Raw genomic sequence first — 12,843 nt, 5'->3', positions numbered from 1 at the left:
GAATGTGTTTGCTTCAGGGGAATAACTGTGATTGCTTAGTCTAGTGAGTGGTTCTCAAACTTTTGCAGGCATAAGAATCACCTCGCGGGCTTGTTTCAAGACAGACTGCTGGGCTCCACCCTCAGATTTTCTGATTCAGTGGGTCTGGGGTGCAGCCAGAGAATCTACCTTTTAGCAGATTTCCAGGTATATTAGTTTTCAATTACTGCTGAAACAAATTACCACAAACTCTGTGGTTTAAAACAACACAAATTTATTATTTTACAGTTCCGGAGGAGGGCAGAAGTCCAAAATGGGTCTCACTGGGCTAAAATCAAGGTGTTGGCTGAACAGAATTCCTTTCTGGAGGCTCTAGGGGAGAATCCATTTCCTCGCATTTGCTGGCTTCTAGAGGCTGCCTGAATTCCTTGGCTCATGGCTCCCTTTCATCTTCAAAGCCAGCAAAGGCTGACGGAGCCTTTTTCAGATGCCATCTCTCTGGTTCAGACTGTCTGCCTCCCTCTTCCTCATTTAAGAATCCTTGTCTTTACACTGGGCTCACCTGGATAATACAGAATAATATCTTTATTTTAAAGCAAAATGACTAATAGCCTTAATTTCATCTGCAAACTTAATTCTTCCTTGTCATGTAACAATATATTCACAAATTCCAGGGATTAGGATGAGGATATCTTTTGGCAAGGGTCATTATTGTGCCTGTCACACCAGGTGATACTGATGCTACAGGTCTAGGGACCACATGTTGAGGACCTCTGGCTTAGTGATATGAGGGACTGTCTAGAGGGTGCATAGTTATTGGGAGAATTGTTTGTCAATAAAAGTGGGCAAGAATGTGCATGTCTTATGGAAAATTGGCATTTTGTATAGTTCAAGATTTTATCAAACTATTATGGAAAATACTACTTTGTAAAATGTTAATCCCAAGATCCTTGTGGATATCCAAACTGAAGGACCAAAGGCCGATTTCTCACGACTCTAGCACGCTGCCCTTCAGTTTTCCCCCATCAGTCTCATTCACTCCTTGCACCTGATTGGCTTTGCTCTTGTGATGGTCACTACCTGCCATATTGTTCTCTTGCTCTTTACCTAGTGAGATCCTGCCCCTTTGGTTTGAAGCCTCTCCTGGCCATGATGCCTTCTCTGATTGCTCTACTTGAAAATTATCTTATTTGCCAGTTTACTAGATATTCTCACACATGAAATCATTTGGTTCCTATAACAGTGCCATGAGGTGGGCAGCCTGTCCGTTTCATAGAGAGAACAAGACCACAGCAAGTTTGAATGAACTGCTCAGGTTCACCCAGCACTCACAGGTCTGGGGACTCGGCCTGTAGTGCTATGACTCCAAATCCAAGCTTGTCCAGCTTGGATGAGAGATGGGCATTTCAGGAGAACTCCTAGCTGGTGAGTTCCTGGTTAAATGACCAAGTTTTGGCCTCAGGTGAGCAGCATATCCTCTGGAAGACCTGACTTTCTCTTTAAGCTCTTTTCTTGTCCGTCTACATCCAAGGGCAATTCTCTCTTGTTATGGTGCTCTTTATTGAGTAGCTTAAAAAAAAAGAAGCCTCTTGTAAATGAAACTAGAGTTCCTTGCTTAGGAATTTAACTTGTCAAATATAAATGCTGTCATTTTAATTATTGTGTGCAACTGAGATGAGCTGCTGTCGTTCACAGCTTCATTCCTGGAGTTTTAAAGAAAGAGACTCTTGGATAATGAGAACCACAGATTTAGGAGAAAGGTTTTTTTAAAATCAGACACTAATAACAGTGTGTTTTCTGTAATCTGTAACCTTGTGTACCATGACACAGGTGGTCATTTCTTTTACTTTAAATAAAATAATAATCATATGGCTGAATCTGGTCTGGGTGAAAGGTTATATGTTTAGATTAGCTCCATGGGATAGGAGAAGCAAGAGGAGGGGCAGAGACCTATGAAAAATTATAGCCTGAGGGTAGTAATTTTGTAAAACAAATGTATGACTAGATGGTGATTCAGCCCGTATTTTTTTTAAGCAAGTATTTAATTTACTGTTGGGTGAGTGGGAGGGAAAACAGTGAATGAACATGGGATTAAGATATAGACCCTTACACCTTCTAATCTTTCCTATCACTTGTCATCCCTGGAAAACTCCCTGAGTTCTCTTCATTCATTTTCTTGAGGCTGTGGATGGATTGGCTGGGATTGATGTTTACCTGCCTGTTTGGAAAGCTTGTTGGGTCAGTTCCCCTGAGTGGTCATGAGACAGTACCCAGCCCAGCAGGTGTGTCCCTAAAGTGCATCTGTCATCAGAAAGGGAATTCCTCCTTGTTGCAAATGAAGTGTGATTGCTTGTCAGGTGAGTGAGCACTCGTGGGCCCTGGGTTCCTGCCAAACTTATGTGGGTTTGGGCTGTTGGAAATATTGCGGGATGTAAGGGAACATTCCACTGTTAACCCAGGGAGTGAAAATTCACTATAGTGTGATTAATACAGTGATGAAAGATGCATTTCCTTCACATTCTTAGCTGATGCTTTGAACGTTCAGAAAAAATGTTAAATTCATTGATGAAAATATAAAAATTTAACAGTTCTTAATGTACTCCACCATGTCCTTAAGCACTGTCAGAACACAAAATTAACATGTTAAATCACCTCCTGAGTAACAGCCAACAAACATCCTCAAAACAGGCTTCTTAATATTTCACTGGTTACTAAATCAAGATATTTCTAGAACAAGAGACCCAGTTTAAAGATCAATAGGTGGTAGTAACATTACGAGATGGTGTCCTCACTCTGCCATGATAATATGATGATGATAAAGTAAAATAATTCACATTTATGGGGTATTATTTACATGTGTTGCCACATTTAATCCTCATGACAACCCAATGAGGTAGGTGCTATAATAATCCTCATTATACTAATCAGGAAACTGGGGCTTAGAAAGCTTAACAAACTTGCCCAAGGTGACCCAGCTAGTGAGTTCCAAAATTGAGATTCAAACCACCAATCATTCAAGAAACAGTGCTTTATTTAGTTTTCTTTATTTTATTTTTATTTTATTATTATTTTTTGAGACAGGTTCTGGCTCTGTTGCCCAGGCTGGAGTACAGTAGAGCAATCTTGGCTTACTGCAACCTTTGCCTTCCAGGCTCAAGGTATCTTCCGACCTCAGCCTCCTGAGTATCTGGGACTACAGACGTGTGCCACCATGCTCAACTAATTTTTGTAGAGACAGGGTTTCACCATAATGCCCGGGCTGGTCCTGAACCCCTGGGCTCAAGGGATCCACCCACGTTGGCCTCCCAAAGTGTTGGGATTACAGGTGTGAGCCACCGTGCCCAGCCTTATTTAGTTTTCTTATACTGCCCAAAATCGTCACCTATTTTCTTCCTTCTTTCCCTCCCTCCCTCCCTGCCTCCCTCCCTTCCTCCCTTCCTTCCTTTCTCTTCTTTTCTTTCCCTTCTTTTCTTTCCCTCTCTGCCTTCCTCCCTACAGACTTTGATCTTTTCCATGTCTGTTCATTCTTTTTTCTATTATTTAATTCTCCAGGCATTGAGTAAGCACTTGCTATGTGCTAGGCACATAGGTGTTAAGAGGTAAGGATTTGAAGATGAGCAAGACTCAGATCCTATCTGCAAGAAATTTGCAAGTATCTTTGCTCCATCTCAACTTTCTCCACCTCTTCTTTCTCTTCCCTCCCTCCCCCTTATTTTCATCATCCTTGGCAGACAGAGTGGATGACTGGGGCTACTCTACCAAGACTTCTTAAGAATTTTCCTTTCCAGATATGAAGAGACACTTCTCAAAAGAAGACATTTATGCAGCCAAAAGACACATGAAAAAATGCTCATCATCACAGCCATCAGAGAAATGCAAATCAAAACCACAATGAGATACCATCTCACACCAGTTAGAATGGCCATCATTAAAAAGTCAGGAAACAACAGGTGCTGGAGAGGATGTGGAGAAATAGGAACACTTACACTGTTGATGGGACTGTAAACTAGTTCAACCATTGTGGAAATCAGCGTGGCAATTCCTCAGGGATCTAGAACTAGAAATACCATTTGACCCAGCCATCCTGTTACTGGGTATATACCCAAAGGATTATAAATCATGCTGCTGTAAAGACACATCACACGTATGTTTATTGCGGCACTATTCACAACAGCAAAGACTTGGAACCAAGCCAAATGTCCAACAATGATAGACTGGATTAAGAAAATGTGGCACATATATACCATGGAATACTATACAGCCATAAAAAATGATGAGTTCATGTCCTTTGTAGGGACATGGATGAAGCTGGAAACCATCATTCTCAGCAAACTATCGCAAGGACAAAAAAACAAACACCACATATTCTCACTCATAGGTGGGAATTGAACAATGAGAACGCATGAACACAGGAAGGGGAACATCAAACACCGGGGCCTGTTGTGGGGTGGGGGGAGGGGGGAGGGACAGCATTAAGAGATATATCTAATGTTAAATGACGAGTTACTGGGTGCAGCACACCAACATGGCACATGTATACATATGTAACTAACCTGCATATTGTGCACATGTACCCTAAAACTTAAAGTATAATAATAATAAAAAAAGAATTTTCCCTTCCAGTGAACACTACCTGCTGAAGGTGGAAAAAGCTGGAAGGTAACTATGTCTTTGTCAGAGGAATTCTGATAGAAGAAAGGTAGACCTGAAAGGAAATAGTGCCAAAAAAACAAAACAAAACGAACGAACAAACAAAACACGAGCAAGATGTAGACAGACTGGCAGCCAGAGGCTTCCAAATGAGAAAGTGCAAAGCTGGTGAGGGGGAAAATGGCATTTAGTCCATGATCATTCCCAGGGTGATGGTGATCTGCTTGTAGGTGTCTAAAGGGTGTGTGCACACAGGAAAAGAGGCGATTGGGCCAAGTTCTTCAGATTAATCTACAAGAGAGATAAAGGAAAATAGGGAGGGGAGGAAAGAAAATAATTGATTGCAATTTCTAAGTAGATTTTTTTTTAGTAGACATTATACGCCATTTCAGACTTGGGGCCTGCTCATGAAAATCCAGGGGAGATGTCCTTGTTTGAACTACTTTTAGACATTCACTTTGCTTTTAATATCAGCTGAATGACATAGTTTATTTAAAAAGCACAATGCCCGAGGGACCTAGAGAAACTCCTCTGCAGTCATATGGGCTTCAGTGGCAGAATACAGCCTGCTTCTCCCCATGTTTTATTCCATTTATTTCACGTGTCCAGAATTTAATGAAATTGGATTCCATGAGAGATACTGCCAGATCAAGTGAAATCATGCATGGAAAAGCCCATCCTAAATGATGAAAACTTGTCTTGAAGTCGCTTTCAGATCCTGACACCTGAAATCTTATCCTGTTTAGTTATTTTCTTAAAATTGTCTGCTATGAGCATGTATTTGTAAGTAGAAGCTTTACAAAGACTTCTAAAATGAGGGCTAAATGGGATTTCTGCATTTGTAGGTTTCTGCTTTTTGGGATTGGCTTGAACCACTGTGTTCCTGGATGCTTCTTCCAGTGCAAGGCCTCATGAGAATCAAGAAGCTTCTCATCAGGTTCTGTTCCACTGTAGGGGCTGCAGTTCTCAGATGCTGCATTTGTCAGAGTTCTCCAGAGAACAGAATCCAGAAGATATCTATGTATATACACATCTATGGGGTGTAATATGTATTCATAATGGGATATATATGTATCTCTCCATGTACACCTACACACACACACACAGAGAGGAGAGAGGCTGGGCACAGTGGCTTACGCCTATAATCCCATCACTTTGGGAGGCTGAGGCAGGCGGATCACCTGAGGTCAAGAGTTCAAGACTAGGCTGGCCAACATGGCGAAAACATGTCTCTACTAAAAGTACAAAAATTAGCTGGGCATAGTGGCGGGTGCCTGTAATCCCAGCTACTCAGGAGGCTGAGGCAGGAGAATCACTTGAACCTGGGAAGTAGAGATTGCAGTGAACCGAGATCATGCCACTGCACTCCAGCCTGGGCAACAACAGCGAGACTCCTCCGTCTCAAAAAAAAAAAAAAGAGAGAGAGAGAGAGAGAGACAGAAGAGATTTATTAAGGAATTGGCTCATGATATCGTGGTGGCTGGCAAGTTTGAAACCTGTAGGGCAGGCCAGCAGGCTGGAATCTCAGGCAGGGTTTCCATGTTGCAGTTTTGAGTCAGAATTTCTTCTTTGAGAAACTTGAGTCTTTGCTCTTAAGTCCTTCAACTTATTAGATGAGGTCCAATCATAATGGAGGGTAATTATTTTACTTAAAGTCTATTGATTGTAAATGTTAATTATGTCTACCAAATACCTTCACAGCAACATTTAGATTAGTGGTTGACCAAATAATTGGGCACCATAGCTCAGCCAAGTTCACACATGAATGAGCCATCACAGGTGTCAGGAGCCCAGGAATTTCTGGGGATTTCATTCAGAGCACAGGGCTGACAGGGTCTGTTTTAGAACTAAAGTCAAACCCATGTTGTGCAGCTGTGGGAGCATACCCTGCCTGATGATGACTTCTTGCCTGAATAATGCCCACTGTCATGGTGGATCAGCCCAGTTAATCCACGGGGCTTGGCCTAAAAGTGGGAGAGATGGAGCATGGGAGCTCATTTAGCATCTTTGTCTATATTTTTAAAAGGCCCCCCTTCTTCTGAGTGGATTAATCCTCAGCCAGGATGTATGACTTGGCGAGCCCCGGACATCATCCCCTTAAGATATCTTAGCCAGGTGTCCTTGTGCAGCGAACAGCCCTCCCAGCTGTATGTGTTGGCCTTGCCCAGAGAGAACCAAGCAACATTTCTTAGATGAGAAACAGCCTGGATGTTGATGAACTTGCTGAATTGTGTGTCCTGGGTAATCTGTAATTGGGAATTCTAGATTCTAAAACTAGAGTCTGAGTGGCCTGACTACCCATGCTACATGTGCCTTACTCCCTAGGTGAGGGAATCAGAGGGAGTATGCATGGGAAAAAACTGCCTATCCAAAGGCTCCGTCTCCACACCTGTCAACTCACCAATTTCAGAACTAATTGGATTGTAAAATAAAAATGCCTTCTGAGATTGTTACCTTATTCATATGTTTAGCAAGAATGACTTCATTCAGGTGATGATGATAATAATTATTTGTATCTAAAAAGCATCTAGGTTTCAAATACTCATATTATTTGATCTCCAAGACCACAAGGATTTTATAGCTGTTTAGGGCTCACTTGAGGAAATTTACATTTCATGATTTAATGAAGCACTATTTTTGTAAGCATAATTTTTATTAAGTGAAACAAACATACAGAAAAGTGCATAAATCATAAATGTACAGTTCAATGAATCTTCACAAACTGAATATATCTATGTAACCCCCATCCAGATAAAGAAGTAGAATATTTCCAGTACCCCAGAAAACATCCTTCTCTAAAAATTTTGATGCTAGACTCCGCCCAAAGAGCCAGGGTCAAAAGAGATAACAATTCCAAAATAAGGTCTCAAGGTGAAAATGAAAAATTATAGTCAAATCTGTGGATAAGGCTGGGGTCATTAATCTTTGTTAGGCAAGTTAGGAATAAATGAAAAAAGTACCTAAATATTTCTTTGCCTTTATTGCTTTAAAACCTTCTCTAAACCTTAAATAATGTTTATATCCTTCGACCCAGTGATTTTGCTTCTTGAAGTCTAGTGGAGATTCAGAGATTTCTGTGGGAGATAGAAATTGGATTCAACCTAAGTACCCAGCAATGAGGGCTTGGTTAAATCTGTTTTTCACTGACTGATAGATAAATGGAATATTACACAATTGTTAAAAAAATCAGAACCCATGCTTAAATGTTCATGATACAGTGAGAAGTGAAATGGAAAGATATAAGAATTGTACACATATTAGACAATATGAATTTTATTTTTGTTAAAAATGTCTGGGCCGGGCATGGTGGCTCATGCCTGTAATCCCAGCACTTTGGGAGGCTAAGATGGGTGGATCACAAGGTCAAGAGATGGAGACCATCCTGGCCAACATGGTGAAACCCCATCTCTACTGAAAATACAGAAATTAGCTGGGCGTGATGGCGTGTGCCTATAGTCCCAACTACTTAGGAGGCTGAGGCAGGAGAATTGCTTGAACCTGAGAGGTGGTGGTTGCGGTGAGCCGAGATCATGCCACTGCACTCTAGCCTGGCAACAGGGCGAGACTCTGTCTCAAAAAAAAAAACGAGTCTGAAAATATTAGCTAGAAATACATGAAACAAATAATGGTGGTCTCTAAGTGTGAAATTAAAGGCAATTATAATTTTATTTTCATGCTATTTATTTTACTTACTGTTTATAACTTTAGAATTTCTAAATGAGTTTGTTACTTTAATAATAAAATACTCAGAACTTCTTTATAAAACTATTTTTACCTTTGATGTATTTTCACTTATTAAATAACTCTGTTTTGTCAAAAATAAATAAAAGGCAAACAATCATCCTTATTTTCTTATCAGGAAGAGGCACAGCAGTAATTTATTTTCCCAAATTCCACACCCTTGACTGATGCTTTCAGCCTCACTTAAATTATTGCCTAGTTCTTTTGATTGCTACACAAACCTTTGGAAGTAAACCGAAACTGCAAATGACATGGAGATAAAGCAATGCCAGGCATTCTTGTTATCTTTGCCATTCCAAAATGCCTCAGGCACCACGAAGAAAGTATTCACTTACCTGCAGTATGGATTTCAAAGGATGTGGGCTTCTGTTTTCTAATTTCTAATTGTTTCCAATTCTTCAAAAATTGATCATCCATACATCATATGCTTGGTAATTTTCAATCAGAACATTCCATTTCTTAATTATTTTTGTTAAATAGGATAAAGAGTTAAAGTTTTTCTTTTTCCTTCACACTTGAAATCCATACCCAGTATATAGCCAGTGCCTGCTGAGGTGTATTTGTCCACTTGTTCAAGTGTGGGGTTTGGTGATGGGAAGGTCATGGACTTGGAGCTGGGTTTTGCAACTTTGCAATCTTGAGAAAGAGAGCCAACTTCTTCGTGCCTTTGTCTCCAGGAAATGAAAGCCCAGAGATGAGATGATTTTTAAGAGTTGAACTGAGCTGCAAGCATGTGGATCATGTAAGTGCTAACAGAGGCAGACGGAGAAGGAAGATTTGCCATGAAGTGCTATGGTGGGAAGTGCGTCAGCTTGGGTTGGAGGGGTCCCAGGTGGCCCCCGGAGAAGAGGCCTCTGAACAAAGAAGACAATGCTTGGGTTACGGTGGAGATGACAAGGAAGGTGAATGTTTTCATCTTATAATTCTAGAATGGTAGGGCTCCAAGAGTCCTCAGCGATCTTCCAACTGAACAAACTCATTTGGAATATGGGAAAATGGAGTATACAACAAATTAGAGAAGAAAAAGGATCCAGTTAGCAACAGAGGTGGGATTTGAACAGGTTTTCCATTTCCAACCTCACCATTCTTTCTCCTGTCTCTATTCCAAATTGAATGACTCTCCAAGGGTGCCAGTGGGAAGTAAGCTTCTTTTCCCCAAACATTTTGTCAGATGGCACAGCCTTTCCTTAAGAGCTGCAGCTCACGTGGTGCCAGTTTCAGATGCCAGTGTTAGGTGCTTACTCCTTGGGGTCTCCTAGGCCAGTCCCATGGCTTTATTACTTAGCCAGGCCAAGAGCTGGAGAGACTAGTTGTTGAGAAATATAAAATTTGAGGGATATTTTGTGGTTTGGATTTCCCTCGAAGCAGAATCTGAAATGAGGAATTGAGGGCAAGTCATTTATTTGGTAGGTGATGCCAGGAAACACCATCTGGGAAGTGAGACAGTGAAGAGGATGGAGGAAGCCAATGAATGATGTGTTATAAAACCAGTCACCACCATGGGCAACTGGACCTTGGTTCTGCTAGGGAACTCGGGGAGACCATGTAGAACAAATACCTTAGAGCAGGGTTTCACAAACTCGGCACTGTTGATATCTGGGGCTGAATAATTCTTGGTTTAGGGGATTGTCCTTTGTGCTGTCAGATGGTTAGTAGCATCCTGAACTGTACCCATTAGATGCAAGTCGCATCTCCTCCCCACCCCTCCTCCCACCTATTGTGACAATCTAAAAGGTCTCTAAACATTGTCAAATGTCCCCTGGGGGAATCATTTGTGAAGGATTGAGAAACCACTGCCTTAGAGTTATCCCGTTTAAGGGACAAGGAAGCTGGGGTATATTTATTCTCTGACTCCCTGTCTGTCACTGGTAGCGGGCTGTTTCTTGGGGGCATTGACCTTCTAGAATTCATTGGCCAGGCATGTTATCTTCATCAGAAAAAAAGTATTCAGGCCAAGATTTTCAGGAAAATAGCTCTTGGCATTTAGAGGAGAGTTCTGAATGTATATGAGTGAGGCAGAGAAAACACGTAAGATTGTAGTCATTTGGGCATATGCTTTATCATTCATTCATTTAGCCATCATTTCTTCACCATTCTACAAATGTTTATCAAGGACCTACTGTGTGCTAGATGCCAGGCACAACATAGGAGATTCAATGTCCAATGATGAGCAAAAAATGGATACAGCTCCTGCCTTTATGCCTTTTGAAGTAACAGTCTAGAGGAGCAATGAACATTAATCAAGTAACACAAATGAATTTTTAAGTCATATAGTGATAGTGCTATGATAAGCTACAAAGTACTGAAAAAAGTTATAATACATTGGCTATTCTTCCAACACCCTGTCTTCAGGGCATTGGCAATTGTCATTCCCTCTATCAGGAACATTTTTCTTCCAGGTAGCAGAGCTTGGTTTTTCTCTGCATTTAGGGTGTAGTTAAGTGGTCCCCTCTTCAGAGGAGCTTCAGAGACCACTTAACTTTGACGACTTTATCTAAAATGGTGGTTGGCCCTTTCACCCTTTACTCTGTTCGTTTCTTGTTCATAGCACCCGTCATACCTGACAGAGGTATTTTTATTGTTTATTTTTTGTCCCTCCCTGGCATGTCAATTGCCTCATTGCCTTTACATTCCTAGCAACTAGGTCGATGCCTGGAACTTAGTAGGTATTCAATAAATACTTGTTGTATGAATAATCGAGAGGTATTGACTTGGTGAGGTCAGAGAAAACTTTCTTAAGGCAATAGCAATAAGCTAAGATCTAAAGAGATAAGGAATTGCCTGGATGAAGGGGATAGGGAAAAGCATTCTACACAGGAGGAACAGCATGCGGAATGGCTCTGTGGATAGGAAGAAGCATGGAGATCCTAAAGAACTAAAAGCAGGACTGTGTACATGGAACAGAGAGAGCCTGGAGCCATTAGTTAGGATTTTAAGCTTTAGAGTAAAAACAACAGAAAGCCACTGATGCATTTTAAGCAATGGAAAGTTGTACATGGGAAGGTGGAAGAAGGGTGGAAAACACAACCAGATTTTTATTTAAAAAAGATCATCTGGTTTCAGGGTCTAGAATGCTGGAAGGAGCCAAGAGCAGACGCCATCTTGGTGATGTGTTTCATCTTCAGGACCTGAGACCCATCTCGTCAAATATTTGTGTGTATATGGAAAATTTTAGGTCATTTGTTAAAAGGAGCTCATGCATACATGTCCTTGACTTCCCAGGGATGGAAAAAACACTTCTCTCCCCCAAAGAACTTCCAAATAGTGCTTCTAGCCTGTGCTCCTCATCAGTGTCCATGTCTCTCGGATGTCTCTAATTTTGATTGAGGAATGAGGAACTGTGGTTGCCTCCTTTTATTGGCTGATTCGTCTGCTGAGCTCCTAACTTCTTAGCTAATCTAGGTGAAACCAAACCTTGTCCTGGACCCTGGGCTTTTGTGGAGGACTGTCTTACTGTTCACAAATACTTTGCCTTTTCCATGGGAAGATAATATATCCCTGCCTGTTGAAATTTGGCATGAACAATGACTTGCTTGGTTGTCTAATAAAATGTGAGCAGAAAGGATATGTGTCACTTCTGAGCCAAAAGTTTGCAAAGCCAGTGCATGGTTGGCCATGTTTTCTCTTGCCTTTGTAGGCACGCAATAAATGTTTGTTGAAAAAAGATGAATAAAAGGAAAGAGCCCCAATTAGGAACTGGGTTAACTAAGGCCTGTTCCCAGAGTTTCCACTAACTAGCTGTGGCATAATAATTTTGCCACTCTACTGGCCATAAATGGTTCTTTGTTATTTTGAAATGGAGTCTCGCTCTGTCACCCAGGCTGGAATGCAGTGGTACAGTCTCTGCTCACTGCAACCTCCACCTCCTGGGTTCAAGCGATTCTCCTGCCTCAGCCTCCCAAGTAACTGGGATTATGGGTGCACCCTGCCACACCTGGCTAATTTTTATATTTTTAGTAGAGACGGTGTTTCACCATATTGGCCAAGCTGGTCTTGAACTCCTGACCTCAAGTGATCTGCCAGCCTTGGGCTCCCAAAGTGCATAAATGGTTCCTAAGATTTCTTTTTTTCTGAGAGAGGGGAGAGTCTCGCTATGTTGCCCAGGCTAGTCTTGCACTGTTGGGTTCAGGGGATACTCCTGCCTCTGCCTTGGAGTAGTTGGGATTATAGATGTGAGCCACCACGCCCAGCTCAGGATTCTTTCATTTCTAAAACCCTGTGCAGATATTGCAGAAGTAAAGTGATGATTTTTGGATGCTTATTGGAAGTCTTGTTCATGCTGGTGAATGGGGAAAAGACTTGGGTGGGGATAGGGAGCACTGATTGGCAAGTTATTTTGTGTTTTTAAAACAAAAATCGCTCTTCAGGGTGGTGCACTATTCCCAGATTTTCTCTGGAAGCTGTGTTCCATCACCTTTCTCAGATGTCTCCACACTCCCCCTCAGGACATCAGAGGAAGGGCCCCTGAATTCA

At 41.5% G+C, this 12,843-nt stretch overlaps 1 long non-coding RNA gene across 1 annotated transcript; it reads right to left on the bottom strand.

The window, feature by feature from the left end:
• Positions 1 to 236: 236 nt before the first annotated feature.
• LOC129465053 (uncharacterized) lies at positions 237 to 9,245 on the bottom strand. The gene is made up of 2 exons (XR_008651853.2): positions 8,706 to 9,245; positions 237 to 541 (listed from the first exon to the last, which is right to left on the bottom strand). It is a non-coding gene; the product is annotated as an uncharacterized lncRNA (long non-coding RNA).
• Between the last annotated feature and the right edge of the window lie 3,598 nt (positions 9,246 to 12,843).

The sequence above is a fragment of the Symphalangus syndactylus genome, chromosome 16 (assembly GCF_028878055.3).
Source record: "Symphalangus syndactylus isolate Jambi chromosome 16, NHGRI_mSymSyn1-v2.1_pri, whole genome shotgun sequence".
Lineage (NCBI taxonomy): Eukaryota > Metazoa > Chordata > Mammalia > Primates > Hylobatidae > Symphalangus > Symphalangus syndactylus.
The sequence above is the reverse complement of the archived record's forward strand: the minus strand, read 5'-3'. Positions and strand labels throughout refer to the sequence as shown.